The sequence below is a fragment of the Xenopus tropicalis genome, chromosome 8 (assembly GCF_000004195.4).
Source record: "Xenopus tropicalis strain Nigerian chromosome 8, UCB_Xtro_10.0, whole genome shotgun sequence".
NCBI classification, from domain to species: Eukaryota; Metazoa; Chordata; class Amphibia; order Anura; family Pipidae; genus Xenopus; species Xenopus tropicalis.
This window is the reverse complement of record NC_030684.2, coordinates 106,438,307-106,457,431: the sequence shown is the minus strand read 5'-3', so window position 1 is coordinate 106,457,431 and position 19,125 is coordinate 106,438,307. Positions and strand designations below refer to the sequence as shown.

The following is a 19,125-nucleotide window of genomic DNA, read 5'->3' as shown; positions in this document are numbered from 1 at the left end:
GAAATAGGATGGTGGAGGGACCACCATGTGCGACATTAGCTGTAAGCTTATTATCTAAATAAAAGGTATATGTGCTACATAGCGAGAGGTGTGTATGGTGTTGGATACTATCTCTGTCTTGCCATTTAACAAAATCTTATCAAAAAGGTAAATATAGTAGGAACAAAACAGTTGATGTGCCAACATTCCTTAAACATACAGAGAATGATTAGAGAATTATATACATTAGGCTCTTTGAACTGAACTTTGGAGGTAGACACCAAGGGGCACATTTACTAAGATGCATTTTTTCTGGCCTTGGAAGGTGATTTGGTATAAATTTGAAGTAACCACAATAATTTCTGTAGTTGTAAATGTCTTGACAATGCTTTTATTGTTCGTACGAAAATATCGCAATTGCGTTTCGAAAGTCACAAAATGTTTGTGCAGAAAAATTTAACGCTACGAAAACCTTTCCATAGGACTTAATGGCACTCAACAGATCAAACCTGTTGAAAATATAGTCCAGATGAAAGTGTAAACCTAAGGGGCCCGATTTACTAAACAATTTTCAGATAAATTAGTATTTTTTACATTTCGGATTGTATGCAAACATTTAATTAAAATTCCACATGTTTTTCGTGGTTTTGAAACATTTTTGGTGATCCAGAGTGCCTGCCTGTATTCCCAATGTAAGAGCTAAACACATTTACTAATGGATAATTCCTCATTGTATTCCACTGTGTTCCACTGTACCCTTTTCTATACCTCCCATTCTGTTTCCCCAAAGCTGCCCATTACCAGATACTCACCTCCCTGTTTTAAAATACAGAATGAATGTACACATCTGGTAGGATATCAGTGCATTGGATGCAAGGTGCTGTAATCCCAATATATACAAATGAGCTACGGCCTCAGCCTGGAAATTATCAGCCTGAGAATCTGACATCTATACTGGGCAAGTTATTTGAATGTTTTTTAAAAGCGTGGATCACCTCAAAGTTAATGTTTATTATGTTAAAGAATGTCCTATTCCTAGCAACCTTGCAGTTAAACAAAATTAAGTCCAAATGCAGATTGTCTCAGAATATCAGTCTGCATCAAGTTAAAGGGAACTACTTTTTGGGGGGAAAAAAAGGTTGCACTCAGAATTATATTGTAATCAGCACGGTTTTGTAAAGGACAGATCATGTCAGATAAATTGACTAGGTTTCCTCTGGGTATTCATATTCATAGATCCCACAAACAGGTGTAGTAAAATAAACTACAAACTTGATTTAAAGTAAATGAAGGACACATCATGGCCATGTTTTGTGCACTTACTCATATCTGAACAAGCAACACACTTTATACAGAACCCACTCTCTGGTTTCCTCTACTCTGCAACAACTTATAGACATAATAACAATGTGGTGCATTTAAATATTGCCAAGGCTAATAATGCAGGGCCACATAAATGTTTTCTAGGGGCTGTTGGGCTTGGAGATGTTTGTGGTGTGCTGCAGGGCTCTGTATTGGGTGCACCAGGATTTTAACTCACAATGACTAATGTGCACTAAATAATGTAACTGTGTTTGCAAACTATTCAACATTTAGCTGATTAATTGAATCCATCTAGGGTGTGTTATTTTTGCAGGGTCGTGACAAAATGGCAATTCAGGCAGCTAAGTGGCAGATGAGATTAAATGAAGATAAATGTAAGGGTAATGGCACACACAGCAATTTTGGTTGCTTTAGGTCACATGCTTTTTAATAGCTCAGGAAACAATTTTCCATTGCCTGTATTAAAAGGGGAGTCACCATGCTTCATTTTTTGAAAGCACTGGTAAGGCCCTATTTAAAAAGTAAAGAGTAAAGTGCATTGTTGGTCTTAGTCTGGAATGACTAAGGTAATACAGAATATAGAAGGTTTCAGATATGAAGATGTGATGTTTTTACATTGGAGAAAAGGTATTTATGAGTAAATATATAAAGGGACAATACCATAGATTCCATCAAGGTAACATAAGAGCATCCCTTTCATCTTCTGATCCAACATGTTTCTTCCTAAATCAGTTGCACCTTCAGTAGTTTCAAGAAAGAGTTGGACCTCCTTTTAGCAAGTGAATAAATCCAAGTTACTGATATTAATAATCTTACTACAAAGCTAATCCAAATAATGGTCAGCTTGTACTTTAGGAAGTTAGAAGTTATGGTTCCCCCTTGTGAGGTATATTGAGATGCCTTCAAATGTTACTCCTTCCTCTGGATCATTAGAGATTAGGTAGATTTACTTGCTATGAAATTCTGAAATGTCATTATGAAAATGACTTTTGGCTTTTTTCAACCCAACTTTACTATGTAACTATATAACTATTCAATAAGGAAAATAAAATAATAGGTGCCAGGTCTAATCATTCCCCCACAAGATCATTGCTTTCAAACAAGTGTGCTATGAATTCTACCTGCTGATTTTGCACTATTTACTAAATAATCCCATTGTGTGTTAAAAAAAAATCATTTTTCCACACCCACGCCAACTCTGGTCTTAAACCTCTCTATCCTTATCTCTGGAATTCCATCCCTGAATTCCTCCATAAGGAGCACTCTCGCGGTCATCTCAAGGAAATGCTCAGATTCTACTTTCTGGAGCACTACATATTTTAAGTCCAGTCTATTCCTGGCACGTGAGAGACAATGCCCATATCCTGTGCGCTTTTGCCTTCCTATTAGTGTCTTTGTTATCTGACCACTTAGACTGTAAGTCATAGAGGGCAGGGACCTCCTCCCTACTGCCTCTCTTACCACATGGCACTTAATCTCTGTGTATTTATTATATCTACATGTATTATAATTCTTGTCATCTCTGTGTGCATTGTATACATTGTAATATTGTGCAGGGCTGCGTATGCTTGTAGTGCTCTATAAATAAAGTTATACATACATACATACATGGCTACTGATGGGTACTTGGCAAAGGGTATTAGGCAGTCTATGCAAATAGCTAAACACATCAGAAATCAAGCCCTTCTTTGCGATTATATCCATGTAATGTGGGAATGCCTCTAAAATAGTTCTTTTGTTCTATTTTTTGTAAGAACACATTGCTCCAGTCAGAGACAGCTGACAAAACACTGGTTATCGGGCTGCGTGCTGCGTTCCCTGCTCAAGTGATACCTGCCCAGAGAAAAACAAAATGTACCCTATAAAAGACATTAGTACTTTATCCACAAGATGAGAAAGTTTTTCTGAGATGATACACGGGCCTTTTTCCTCGAGATCTATAACAACACAACCTCACTGAATATGACAGCTTCAATTTAATAACACAGAAGGTTAACAGTGCTATGGTTATCCCAGGCTTTGTTTTCTAATATTAAATTTCTCTTCCTAGCCTTTGTTTATCCACAGCAGTGCTATAGTATCACCCAGTCTTCTCCTGTCAAAATTTGTTCTAGCAACACAGAGATTGGCAAAACATTCTCAATGCCTCAGGGAAATGAAGGGTCAGCTAATGCCACAGAATGGAGGCAGCAGTAGGGGAGACTTAATGGCTGCTCAAATAACTGCTGCACATTAGTAGCTTGTCAAAAGCTATTCCACAAAAAAATATATTTTGGGATTCCCATTCGGAAACAAAGAAAGAAAACTGTATCAATATTTCTTTGTTCAAGTTGTGCTTAACCTTGGGTAGCATTACATAGCCACAAATCACATACAAATCAGTAAGTATCATTTACTAGCACTATTTGCTATGTTTGCTGTGCTAAGTGAATTATAGGGGTTTATTACATCTATTACATCGGTTGATCTATATGAAGCAGAAATCATAGCCAGAGGCAGTATTCTGGTGCAGTCTATGTAAAGCATTAGTCTACTGGAAAATCAAGGTAGATATGGTAGACTTTTGTGCATCACAGTTATATATGAAATGAGCAATTAGTACATTTCAGTAAATACAAGTGGTTACCCAATCATCTTCTTGTTTTGTGCATCTTATATGCAAATTAACATTTTTAACTGTTAGATTTTAGGTACAAGGTAATGCAAATATCTCTATACCAGAGGGCCCCCTCTTAGCTTCAAATGCCTGCCAAAGGCTTCATGCAGGTGACCATAGCCATAAAAACATATAACATATAATCTGCACAGGGTGGGGGGGCAATGTATCAACTGCAGGATATAAGCATGATAATAATTTGTCTCGGCATGCAATATCCCTTTTGCAGCATGGCATAAGCCCACAGTAGTCAGCCTTGCCATCAGCAACAAAGCTAAGATCAGCATTACGCGCAGGTAATGAATTTCTAAGTACCAGACAGAGCAGCACTAGAAAGGCGAGACATGAAGAATAATGGCAGCAGATGAAAATGCAGATGGATCAGTAGAGCCTACAGGCTGAGAATGAGGGAATTAAAGTTAAGGTGGAAACAAGGTCATCTACAAAGTCAGCAAAATGCCCTCAACGGGAGAACAAGGCAGCATTCCAAGCACACAGCTGCCATCTGGTTAAGGTGCAGCCTCATGTGACCTGGAGAGCCTTGATCTCTCCGGATAGAGGCATTGCAGCATAGAGATGAATACAGAACACTATGGCGGTGAATGCTGCACTAGTATTGCTAGTAACAAGCTGAGTACTTTCATTCTTGCAATGTTAGGAATGTAAATACAGTGCCAGCATACAACACACATAGGTATAAAGCCTCCCTGTCCTGTGACTGGCTATCCCAAGCTATATACACTAATATGGTTCATCAAATGCAGAAACACTTACATACAGGACTGCCCAAAAATTAAACTGACTTGTTTATTAAATTGACTTATTATAATTGGACCAATATATAAACATCACAGAATAGATGTAACATTTCTATGTTAATGTTCTGTGCCTTGGTTGATGATGTTTACTTACTAAATTCCCTGTTTACAGCTTTAAGGATTACTATATGTCAAATAAGTTCTTTGCTCAAAAAAAAAAAATTGCAATTCTTAGCAAATATTAATTACAAATGTTCAATGGTTAAAAGATGAAAAAAAAAAAAAAAAAAAAACTCTGTAGGCAATTATGAGTAATTATGGTGCTGGTTTCAATTTGATCTAAAAATGAATCCTATCTGTAAAAATGGCCTCTTTATTGGACCTCCCTATAGATCCCCTCGTTCCCTGTCGATTTCAAATGAGAGGTGGGCGTGTCCTAAGGCTTCAGTTCCCTATCAGGTCAGCCTAGCTGCTGATTGGTTCCAATTCCTTTAGTGCTGAGTGCTGCTGGCGCCCCCCTGCACATCTGGGAAAGGAGCAGCAGGAAGTGGAACAGATGGGCAGGACTAGTGTACAGACATTATCAATAAATCAGCCTGAAAGACTACTTTTTAAAGCACATTACTTCTATATATCGATGAGTATCAGTCATTGGCACAATATTGTTTTTCACACAATATGCCCCCTTTAAGTTAATTGTAATTAATGTAATTGCTGGTTAAAGCAGTTGTTTACATTTTCTGCACTCCTGACTTTTAAAACAATGTTGCAAGCCACCTAAGAAAAACTCATTAACCAAAATTAAATTTGAAACGTGTTACATGGAATTGCAGCACAAAAATATTTCTGGGCAAAAGTCCCCCAAAACAGCCCTCAGCCCAGTGACACCTGAGCCCGACACTCCGACATGGCTGAAGGCTCCTCACACCAGTCTCGCTGGGTTGGAGGCAGCATTTCATAGGCTGAAGAACTGTTTCCATTGGTCATTAGTCTGTAGAAAGTTTGCTCCACCCCAGCCCAGCGTGACAGTAGTAAATCCGCGCAGCTCCTTCTACTATATATCCCCTTTGGGGGACTTCTGCCCAGAAATATATTGTTGCTGCAACTCTTGTGTAATAAGGACACGTTCTTGGAACTTGTCAGTATCACTTTAAGAATCAGACCCAGAGAACAGTAAGGAATAAACTGGTCCTACTATAAGGTAAGCAGTTTTTAAGAGAGAGCCCTTTTGAAGATAAACAATAAAATATGGTAGGCCATTGTGGCCTGTGTCTTTTCCCTAAATTGTGTGTTAGAATGATGTCTATGTGCCTCCCTTGTCCCGACCCTCCCCAATACCGCTCTGATGCACACAATCAAAGCAGGGCCAGCAGGAAGATATAAGGAGGTCAAGATGGAATGTGGTTGTTCTGGTGTTCTACACATAGAGGGTTCTGGTACTCATATAAAGGATAGGCATTTCCCCACAATGATCAGCATGTTATTTAAACAGAAGCCCAACTATAGAAGAAGGCCTGGGGTGCGGCGGGTAGGACAGCCATCCATAACAGCTACCCTGCATAAAGCCAGAATTACTAGTGTTACCCTCATATCGTCAGCCCCCCACCCTTTCTCATTCTGTACTCTATGGGTGTGTAGACGACTCCTCTGCACGGAGGTCCTGTCAGCCCTCCATTGGCTCACTGGCCAGATATGTTCAGGGGCTTTTGTTTGTCAGTGAGACAAAACAAGAGTAAAATCTTCCATTCCATACTATTTGCTAAGACACTTTTCTCATCCCAAAACACTAATAAATGAAAGATTGAAACACAGAATGAAAGGTACAATATAGTCCACTAAAGTCTACAAAGAAATCCTTTGTTTGTTCCCCCCAGAAATGACTAAATGCAGTACAATTTTTATTGAGGAAAACCCAGCTGCAAAGGCTTGTGCCAGTCTATAATCCTGTGCTTCTCTCTCGTGTATCCGGCGCTGGATATTCACTTATCAAAAGTGCTTTGGTAAAGCATGCATTATAATATATCAAAAAGGAAAAGGGATGGCCATGGCAATAAAACTAAATTACTAGCTGGCTTTAATTCCCTTTGTTCTATCAATACCAGAGCCAGGGAAAAAAGGTGCCATGCAGGCTGCGAGATTGATCTCTGCTTGTGAACACTGAGCACAATGATCAATAGCCGGTCCCTCTCCTCATCTGCCCTGGGATGCGTCTAGTCTCCAAGCTGTGCTGGATGACAGTACAATTTATAAGCCAAGCAGCTGCCAGTGGGAAAGAAGCACTGCTTTGTGGTGCTGGGCGCTTACATTGCTCTCACCAAAATGTGTAGGTGAAAGGCTGCCAGGGACACCGGGTAAAATCACCTACATGCACCCGACAATAGAATAGAAGTATTTGTATGCATTTCTGAGCTGCAATAAAAGAAACTATACAGATATGTGAACAGTGAATTTGAAAAGTAACAGTAAAAAAATAAAACTGCTGAAAGTAACCTCATTGGCACAGAGAATCCTTTTTAGATCAGATTTTTTTTGCTTGTTTCTGCTGAATGTTATGAAAATTGTCCTAACTTTGTGCTAACTGCCTTGTGTCTCTTTATTATGCAAAACTGGACTGGCCATCAGTCACCTGATCAGCACCATTCTAAATTAATTTTAAAAAATTACCATAAAATGTACAATAATATAGTTGCATGGCAAATTAGAGAGCATTTACTTTACAACTATTACAGGTGTGTGAAGCACTGGGTTTATACAGACATTTCAGGGTACACTGACTAACATTACACCCAAGCTCCTTGCTTTTTAATCGGTGCGCTATACGTTTTGTGCTTGGAGCTAGAGCCATGGTGCTCTATCCCAGGACTATATTGTCCATATACTATAAACTACCACAATCCCAAATCCTGCGTTATGAGCAACCTTTATGCATTGAATGGTTAATGGCCAATGGGGTCCACCAAAAAGTAAAAGTGAAAAGAAAAAATTCTTTGGTCACCAACGGGCAGCTGGCTGTAAGTCAGGGGACACTTATCAAGCGGACTTCAGTTGAACTAACTATTCGCTGACTTCAGCATAGTAATGCTTAATAATGTGGTCACCATATCATTCATCAAATTGAAAACTTGGCTGTTTTGCATTTCAAAAATCCCTTCTGCCCTTAAATCAACAGTGAATTTACATTAAATTGGAGCAACGAACCTCTATATAAGAGCAGGGATCAGAGGATTGTGGTGCTTACAGTGAGTATGATACCATTAACCCACCAAAACTCAGCATGCTGCTAAAAGACTGTCAAATTCCAAGTTTTGGTGGATTATGTAATAAAAGGCACTAAAAGTTTGCCCAGGAGCAGTAGCCCATAGCAACCAATCAGCAGGTAAAATTCACTGGTCACCTATATAAAAGCAAGCATGTTATTGGTTACTATGGGTTACTGCTTCTGGGCAAACTTAGTGCCTTTCAGTCTGGTATGCAGATATGTACGCTACTTTTTTTTTGTTTTTTCGGAGCAGGCTTTTTTGCTATACTACGGTGAGCTGACAGGGCCATGGGAAGGCAGATCTCATTTTTAGGGAACTTTCCTCCTTTTTAGAACAGAAAGTAGGTTTGTTTGAAAAACTGAACAACACAATCCAAAAACCAATAAAGAAAGTAAAGATTATAAGTATAAAAAGTAAATACCACTCACATCACAACAGAAAAGGCAAAAAGAAATCCCCTTTTTGGTTACAATGTGGGGAAACCACAAGGAAAGAAACACCAGCACCACACAAACATCACATCAGTAAGACAAATCTGAAACTACACCAAACACAAATGGAAAGAACAGACATGTGGGTGGGAAAAAGGACGAGGTTACCCCCATAAAAGGCACTAAGTTTGCCCAGTAGCAGTAACTCATAGAAACCAATAACATGTTTGCATTAAACAAGTGACCAGTAAATTGTTCCTGCTGATTAGTTGCTATGGGTTACTGCTCCTGGGCAAACAATGTGCCTTTTATTACATAACCCCATTAAAGGAGATATCATCAAAGTGGAATAAGGGAGAATGCACATATATTACATGACAAAGTATAGGGATAAAGAAAAACAAGGGAGGGACAAAAACCAACAGAAAAACACTAATTTACAAGAAAATGCACAGAAAACCTGTTTTCCGTAAAGTAACAGAACAATTCACTTGACAAGTTAAAAGTTCTATGTAAGGGGTTTAGGCATCAGCACTAGACGCCAGGGATGGGATAGACACCAGCATATTATCTTATCTGTGAAGCACTTACACCAGATACAGATCTGTCAGTGCCCATCTCTACAGGTGCCAGCTTGGGCTTTGGGACAATGTTTAAATAGTTCTCTTGTTCCATCACTATATTAGCGTATCTCACCTTGCACATATTGGTGTATCCCATTGTGTGTGTGTGTGTATGTGTGTGTATATATATATATATATATATATATATAAAAATGGAAAAGATACCGCACTCACAGGTCTTAGTGCAAAATAAAGAAAACATTTTTTATTGTGTCAGACTAACGTTTCGGCCGTCCCTGCAGCCTTTCTCAAAGTATATATATATATATATATATATATATATATATAATTGGCTGAAGCTTGAGGCAGATCTACAGAGAATATTGAAGGTATACAGACACGAGCAGAGTTGTTGAATGTTACTTTGGCTTTTGCATTTTCAGGGGCAGGCTAACTGGTTCACAAATGCACATAGATAGGGTTAGTCCTTCCTGAATTTATTGATTATTGTGTGTTGCTAGATGTCCCAGATCTGTCTATACATACAGTACCTACGAATAGTTTTACAGTCTGCTATTCTTGTTCTTGTATTTCAGTTATGTTTTATACGTGCTATCCCCTGATATTTTCCTGATATATAGGCTTTTATGGGGGAATGTCTGTGTAGGGAGAAAACTGGAAAGAAAGCAGGAACAAAATAAAAACCTTATTCAGGCTGCATAAAGAAGGGATGAAAGACAGTCCAATGAGTAAAAGATCCTTAAAGAGGTCAATTTGGAATAGTAAGGCTGTCATATTTCTGTCCTCTCTCTTCTTCTAGATCAGATAGAGATGAAACACCAGACAATGCAAGAAAATATCCAGCTGTGAAACAGTGACATCTAAAGAGAATTTCAAAGCTAGTAGATTCCAATTTTTTGCAGCTAACCCATCTTTTCCTGAGTCGCCTCACTGAGCTAATCTTCATATGAATGATTGGCTTTTATACTGCAGGTTTGATCAGTCAACAGTGGAAGACCCATATAAAGGTGTCTGAAACGGGAGATTTTTTGTTGCCTTTGATGCTGCAAATCCTTAATTTTTTTGAACAAATATGTGGAGAAATGATGAAAAATCTTAACTCAACAAAATGTCTTTGCAATAGTTCGTATAGGTATCAACTTTGTGCGGCCGAGTAATATAGCACCGGTCTCACTAACATGAGGAATATTACACAAAGGGCTTCAAGGAGTATTTCTGCCAGTGGCAAATGGTCATGATTAATCACATTTTTCTCAGGTTGAGACACAATGCTAAAGATGGCTTTTCTCCAGAATTCAGCCATTACTGATGCTGCACAAAGGTGTGTTGTCACGGCATGTTGCCATTCACACGCACCTATGATATCCTTTTTTTTTTATACACACTTGTATTACAATTTACTGGTCAGAAGAGGACTCTCAGGCTGAAAATTCAAGATAATGATGAAATCATTATTCATCCCTTTTCATTATGTTAAGCTTCTTTACCACATTGATTTCCAATACAGAGCCTATGTTTCAGCTACATCTTCAATAAAGGTCTTTTTGTTGAAGTGTTTAAATCGACTGACATCTGTTTAATATTACAGAATACAAATGTATTAAGCTTGGTTTGAGATTCTCTTAGATCAACTCAGCACCCAGAAAAACCTAAAAGAAAAGTAACTGTAAGGTTGTGTGTAATAGTAAGGCATGCAACTTTCTCCTTGTAATGAGCACTCTCTATTCTAACTACAAGGCTGCTGTCTGGATGCTACTGAGATGATTGAAATTCTCATTTCACGTACAAGTCTATGTTGTTCATGAGAGGGCTGAATCCTTTATAAAGCAGCATCAGGTCGTAGCATCCAGATGGACTTTCTGGACTTGGAGAATACATTGTTAGAACCCATAGGTTGCACAGGAGGTAGGCTGGGAGGCAAGCACTGTGGGGGATCATAGCTGACATTCTGGTTTGCAGCGCCCACGGTGACACACAAATGGTCAATATTTCATCTGACCATAACGTAGATTAGGTAACTGCACACAGGGCCGGAATTAGGGGTAGGCAGAAGAGGCAGCTGCCTAGGGCGCAACGATTGAGGGGCGCCAGGCAGGAGCCTCTCCTGCCTACCCCTAGTACTACTTTGTCATTGCCTCCGCTGCTTGTCATTAGCGGCGGAGGCAATGACCGATCTAATCGCCCCGCCCCCCCCCTGCACCTGCGGGGAGGTGGGCGGAGTTGGCCGACCGGGTTGCCTAGGGCGCCCGGGCGGCTTGGCCCGCCCCTGACTGCACAATCTGGTAATTTATAATGGGACATTACAAGAAGTTTAAAATAAATAAAAAAAACTAGGCTGATATTCAGTTGTGTCCTTTGTAAAAAAAAAAAAAAAAAAAAAATGTACTGACTTCAATACATTTAGCAAATATTTCAGCAGTTTTGCATATTTTTTCAGCAAAGTGAAACGGCAGATTCGTTCATCACTAAAAAATGGTGTTCCCATATCTCTGAGCTTTCTAGGTAATTGGTTTCTAGATAATAGTCCCATGCCTGCATTATAAACCTGCTCATGTGACATGATTGTGTTGAACTTTCAGATTTACTTTCACTTTATTTTACTGTATATGGTCATAAAAATATATGGCTACATGCTATTCTGCACAGAAAGACACATTTTGTGTATATTTGTTAAGTGAGTGAATATGCATATGTTATCAGGAACAGGTATGGATCCATTATCTGGAAACCCATTATCTAAAAAGTTCCGAATTATGGGAAAGCCATCTCCCATAATAAAAAGTTATAAGCAAATAATTATAATTTTTGAATGATTTCCTTTTTCTCTGTAATAATAAAACAGTATCTGTACTTGATCCCAACTAAGATATAATTAATCCTTATTGGAGGCAAACAGTCATATTGGGTTTAATTCATGTTTAAATGATTTTTAGTAGACTTAAGGTATGGAGATCCAAATTATGAAAAGACCCTTTATCTGGAAAGTCCAGGTCCTGAGTATTCTGGATAAAAGATCCCATACCTGTATAGTTTTAGATGGGTTTGTTAGATGTTTGGGAGGGAGGGGTGTTCCCATCCAGATGTGGACATGTCCATATTAACCAGATAACAGAGCGCCCCTCTGGTGGTATAAAAGGTAAGGGGCCAGCCATGTTGCACCTCAATGGACTCCACTATTAGAAAGGATTCTAATGGAAGTGTAAGGTTAGGAAGGCCTTAGTAAAAAGAGTCTAGGGTAAGCTATGCATTTCATTTTAAGTTGGGATCGAGGGACCCCATGAACAAGGACTAGGTAGGTAGTGGTATGGTACCAGGGGAATAAGTAATAACCTGTGTACATGCCCCACATGGAAATATAGTATTTATAAACGTACAAAAGTCAATACTCGCACAATACATGTTTTAAGTAAATGTAGTTTTCTTAAACACTAATTTTCCTCTCCATTAAAGGCTGTAAAATAACAATTTTACAGAGTTGGGCATGAGAATCCTAAAGTGGGTCTTACCAGCTCCCTGCAATAGAACTACACACTCGCATGTTCACAAAGCTTTTCAGTTTTCACTAAAGGGGTAGTGTAATAACCAGTGAAAAGTTTTGTTCCAGGTCTAATAACCCATAGTAACCAATCAGATGTGGGCTCTACAATGGTAATTTGTGATACCTGCTAATTAGCTCTTTGTTCTCATAAAACTAATGCAGAAGGCATTTAACAGATGGCACTTTTTATTGATCTGCTGAACATATTTTGCCTATTTACATCTCTGTAATGTGATTAATTCATGGTAATCTATACACTGTGACAGAGACTTTATATGACTTTATCTCAGTACCTATTGTATGTCTCATTGCAATGAATTCTTTTTTTTTATTTTTTTTTTTTTTAAGCACTTAAATTGTAGTGGGTAATTTCCTCTAACGGGCCAATGCAGAATAAAAACTGTCATAATGAAAAAGGTGTTTAAATGTGAGTAATTAAGTACAACCCAAATAAAAATCCTGCTAAACACAGCTTTAGACGAACATTATCAGCATGCACGTTGCATTAGAGGAGATGTCACAGAGAGAAGAGCGAATTTTAGGGAATTAGCAGACTTTCTGCTCCCTAGGACACTAAGCTGAGGGTTGCCATGGAAACAGGCCCTGGCACATAACTGCCCCTAAGGAATCAGCCTCTCTTCCCATCACAGCTGCCAGTGTCAGTACAAAAGGTTGGATGGCTTGTTTATATCTTCCATATATGCACACACTGTCACTCTGATATGTAAATAGCCATTTAATATACATTTTTCTGTTATTACACTGCCAGCTCATAAATCCCTTCTATAAAGCGTTTGTAGCTTAGTTACACTGTTTGTTTAGTACAGTGTTTTACCACTGTGACATACAATGTGTGTGCAGTCATCTGTATGCATGCCCTGGGTGCACAGCACAGTTTAGCACATAGGAATGTTGTGGGTACATCAATAGCCTCACATCGATACATGAAAGCACAGCAGAAGGAATGCAATATAAAACACCGCATTTTGTGTACTGTGACTAATCAGATATTGACAGTTTGCTGATGGGATGCCATTTATATTTGTCACAGTGTTTAGATGCTGAAGGGCATAACACTCAAAATACAGAAAAATAGAGTAATGTAGAGTTAAAGGTCCCCCTACACCTTAAGATCCGCTCGCTTTGCAATGTCACCAAGTGAGCGGATCTTCTCCTATTATCCCCCACCTATACCCGGGAGAATCCAGGCTAATTTGATCGTTTGGCCCTGGGGCCAAACGATCAAATTGTAACGGCGGGTATAGGCAAAGTCAGTCCGGGGACCGCATCAACGAGCCAATGCAGTCCCCGATCCGACTAGATTTTTAAACCTGCCCGATCAAGATCTGCCCGATTTCAGGCCAGATATCGGTCAGGCAGTCCCGTCGGTAGTGCCCATACACGGGCCAATTAGCTGCCGAATCAGTCTAAGGGACAGAAAGGGGGTTTATGATTTAGAATAGGATCTGTTCACATATATGTGATGTTACATGCTGAGAAAAGTCAACAAAATGTTCAACTTATATTGTGCAATTTGGCCTCCAAACAATAATTGCATACATTTGCCTACCCCAGGCACCGGACCTAACTACACTCCTAGACTGCGGCAGTGACGCCACATGTAGGGATGCACATAATGTCACTTCCTATACTTGTGAAGTCACAAGTGCCCATGAACACCGTGGGAACCCTCCCAGCTATGCGGTCAGATTTGCCCAGGAAGCATCTGGCAGCCCCTGAGGAGGGTTTGATTTTTTAAGTTACCAATTAGCAATATGATATAGGCCCCCCTGAGGCTGATACCCTAAGCACAGGCCCTCGGCTGCCTATATATACATACATACGGCCCTGTACATATGCTGTAGCACAGGGGTCGGGAACCTTTTTGGCTGAGAGAGCCATAAACACCACATATTTTAAAATGTAATTCCGTGAGAGCCATACATTATGTTTGGCCGCGGGGCAAGGTAGAGTGGGTGCTAAGGATGCCGGATGCGATGCAGAGGAGGGCATGGCCTGGGCTCGGCGGATAGAAGACATGTTTTAAGGCTTAGAACATGTGTTCTATCCGCCGAGCGCAGGGGCAAGGTAGGGTGGGTGCCAAGGATGCCGGATGCGATGCGGAGAAGGGCGTGGCCTGCGCTCGGCGGATAGAAGATGTGTTCTAAGGCATAGAACACGTCATCTATCCTCCAAGTGCAGGCCACGCCCCCCGTTATTTTTTTTATTAAAGATTTGGCAACGAGCCAGATGCAGCCATCAAAAGAGCCACATCTGGCTCCCGAGCCATAGGTTCCCTACTCCTGCTGTAGCACATTAGCCCAGTTACCGTATATACTCGAGTATAAGCCGAGATTTCAGTACCAATAATGTGTTGAAAAAGGGCCCCTCGACTTATACTCGAGTATATACGGTAATTTACATTCTGGCCTCCTGGACACCGTCACCACCCCCCCATCCCCCCCGCGGACGTTCATTCGCTATGGAAGAGGCGCGCAACATCCCCCTGTCGCCCCGTGGATCGGAAGGTATCCATGGTTACGCGACGCTTAAACTTACGGCGCACATGGAGTCCTGCGTATCAGGGAGCCAGAAGCGGAGGAGCTGGCTGGCAAGCATCGCGCTGGAAGCGCCTTAGACAAGCGATGTCCAGGACTTTCATTTAGTTAGTATTGCCACCTTTACTGGTGCTTTCATTATTTGTATTAAATGGCTAATTAGCCCTTATGTTAGGCTTCAGTTCTGTGTTTGGAGCTAAACTATATTCTTCCTACTGGTTTGATTCAAAGCAGGGTTGGAAAAAGGTTTTCTTTATGGATGATAACTTGGTAGAATCCCTTAGAAAGCCAATACATAATCAATATATCTATATCCCATAGAAACATGATAACTTGACTGGTTGAACTGTGACAAGATTTTCCTATACAAGTGCTGCTGGGGAGCAAATATTAATAATTTATATAGCAGTGCCATATTCCCCCCAGTGCTCTACAGACATTATACATCATTCATTACATTTTGTTTCCCTTTCAGGCTGCAGTCATGGAGCCGGAGTTTCTAGATAAACTTAAACTTGTGATTCTACATCACTCACCCCAAAAAGTATACAGAACTATATAAGAATTAAATAACAAATTTACACATCAAAATTTCAATATGTATGTAAAATTAAATGAGATATTAACCTGTACAACCTTGCATATGGTTATCTTATGTTGGATGCGCCTCATTTTCCAGCCCATACCTTGTGTTTATTAATATGGTAGTCATGTAAGCACTTGTGAGTGTCTTTTTATTAAATAATTTGATTTTTGAAACTTAGCAGTAGCGGCTGCATTTCCCACCCTAGGCTTATACTTGAGTCAATAAGTTTTTCCAGTTTTCTTAGGTAAAATTAGGTACCTCGGCTTATATTCGGATCGGCTTATACTCGAGTATATACGGTACTTAAAGGACACATCAACCCCCAAAAATTTTGCTATAGCAAGCAGCATTTGCTGAACTCCTGGTTGTTACAATGTTGCAAGTGCCAGGCTCCTCCAGCAAGGCAGGTCTGTAAAATCTGCTGGTGTTTATTACATTGTTTCAAATGCCAAAGCCATCAGGGCAGAGAATAGAAAGGGCAGACAGACACTGCTTTTAATAGCAAATAGTTATATAAATAACAAAAAGAAAATACAAATATGTAACAAATGTATATTGCAAAGTTGCTTAGAATTAAGTTTTCTTTTAGTAGGCAAAAAATGAGTTCTGGGGTTGACATGTCCTTTAAAGCCTTTTGAAAGCTGTATCCTAAGCCTCAGAGCCTCCAGTAAACCTTAATACTAAATAAATGATTCAGAAGGCTAATGTTATACAGATATTTTAGAGATGGGGCATTAAAGCATTTGTTTTACAGGCCAAGAAGTGTTTATCCCCTTGCTATTTGCTACATTTTGTTGCCACAACCTAAAAATGAAAATAGATTTAATTGGGATTTTATGTCACTGATCTAAAGCTTGATAAAAGGCCAAGGATGGCCTGAAACATTGCTGGTATCCAGGCCCCGAGCCATGTGTTTGGAATTGTAGGGACCCTTAGGGTTAATCTGCCTCTATGGCTTTAAACCCTTCAACTTCCTTAGTTTATGCTGTTACTGGGCAAAGACCCATATATCAGTTTAGAGTTACGCACTTATGCCTTATTGGTTATTTGGGTTGACCACACCTCTTGCACTCTCATATAGTGTTTAGCAGGAGGGTGTGTCTTCCTCTTTGGCTGCCTCTGTGTCTCAGGTGAAGGTCCACTGAGCCTGGGATCAACAGGGCCCCAGTAAAGCCATACTTTACCCTAGAGTCATCAACTATTCTAGTGAAGTCAGGGACAGGGACCCCGTGAATGAGGACCAGTTAGATAGTTACTCTTGTAGAGCACTTTCTAGGAAAGTGAGATAGAGAGGGTAGGAAGCAAGAGCAGTTTTGGCTCCACCAAGGAAAGTAGCTGGAAGTACCCTTCCATACAGGCACTGTTGCCTTAGCATAGGGCCACGGTTAAGACATAGGAGACAGGCAGTACCTAAACCCTGATACACCCCAGGCTACTTCCATATAGCGAAGGCCCATCCTGAAGGATTGAGTCGCATGTACCCCATGCTCTAAACCTACACTAGCCGTGCTTTGACTGTTTTACAGCCAAATAGGGGTTACACAAAAAAGGCTTTTTAATTTGAAAAGGTGCTGTACAGTTCTTCTACATCTATCTGCAATGGGCCATGGCCATTAATAATAAGTGTACCTGGTATAATTGAAGGCTTTAGGGTTGTGTGTCACTGATCTACACAAAAAAGTCTGTAATGTTGAAGTGGACAAGCAATGTTACATTGTTTTCAAAAATTGTTTGAAAAAATAAGAAATGAAAAGTCTTGATTTCATAAGTGGGTCATCCCTTTGCTCTCAAACTCCTATGTAACTTTGGGGTGACCGATTGCTTGAAAAGTAAATAAACCTTGGTACCACTGCGAGGTATTGAAAGAGTACTGGAAAGAAGCCACCACAATAATGGAAAAGGTCACGCAGGAAAACCTATCCTCAGATTTCCTACCCAAACTTATATACTTCACTACGACTTACAAACCTCAACCACCATTAAAAACCAACTGCTCCTTTTTATGCTGCAAGCTGCAAAAGCCATCATCCCAAAAAAATGGAAGGACAAAACTTCACCCACCAAACAGGAATGGATATCTCTGCTAGAAGAGACAAGACAAATGGAAGAAATAACGGCGATCATCCACGGGAAAAATAAAAAATATTGGGAAACATGGTCCCCATGGATAAACTTTCTTAAACTCCAAAAATAGAAAAAAACTACACTTGTGGTCCAGTATATATATACAAACTGAATACTTACTAGATAGGGAATCCATACAGCTCTCCCTCTACAAGCATACCTTATAATACTGTTCACGATGTGAAATACTGTGAAACGTTAATTATATGATATAAAAATCTGCATATCCCCCCCCTCCCACCCCCTTTCCCTTATCTTTTTTCTGTACCCCCCTTCCCTTATTAAAATTCTATAAATAAAGATTTAAAAAAAAAAAAAAGTAAATAAACCACATTGCTATTTTTTTACTTTTTCAACATACAGATATTTGATCTTCATTTCAATAATACTTAGAGATAAAGGTGATGTAACAAATATGTGTAATATTGTGTAATTTAAATAAACATAAATGCAAATTTGGAATTGGTTACTACCTCCCTATATTTATCACTAGCCTGAATACCTAAAAAAAGATTTAGGTGCCAGTGAGGAAGATGGAGGAAACTGTCTTATTTAGACCCCAAAAATGTAATTTGGTTTTGTTTTTGTTGTTGAACTATGTGACTATTAGGACAAGACAGGGCCTAAAATTTGCTGTTTTTTGACCTTTCTCAAGCCTTGAAAAGATTGAAATATCTCTCTGAGGCCTTCAGAAAGAACATTAAAGACTGGGATGGAAGATCCCTTTTGAGTGGGGAAGATTTTAGACAAATGGCAACTTGCTCAGGTCAGGCCATCCCACTAAGTTCAGGTCAAGAGCAAGATGATGCTCTTGCCACTACTGATGTCTAAGTGCATTACTCCACCATTAGAAAGAGGCAGCACAATTTGATCTACACAGGAGTGTGCTAGGAGGAAACCTTTGCTGGACAGATGAGGCAAAGATGATTATTATTCCACACTACCAGAAAACATGTTTGGCAGGAGAGCTGGATACCAAATGTATGAAATCTTATGGTTTGGGGGTGCATAGAACCTACTATCGATTCATCATTGTACCTGAGGGTGTGTGAGGGTAATGAGAGACCATCTGTCAGAAGGTTGATGCACTACTGATAGTGGACATTATGACTATGACCCTAAACAGTCCAGTAAATTCACATGGAGATGCTGAGGGGGATTTTAAACATGCTGTATATGTCAGCACCCCCTTAAATATTGCACTGCTGAAAAAATCCTGCATGGAATAGAGGGAAATAATTATCTTACATTTAATATCAGATACTGGTCGAGGGCTACTGTATAAGGAACACCTACTTAGGGCTGTTTCTTCTGAAGGGGCACATAGC

At 39.7% G+C, this 19,125-nt stretch overlaps 1 protein-coding gene across 9 annotated transcripts in view; it reads right to left on the bottom strand.

Moving 5' to 3' along the window:
• Nucleotides 1-19,125, bottom strand: part of dpf3 (D4, zinc and double PHD fingers, family 3) — a 163,359-nt gene that overhangs the window by 47,904 nt on the left and 96,330 nt on the right.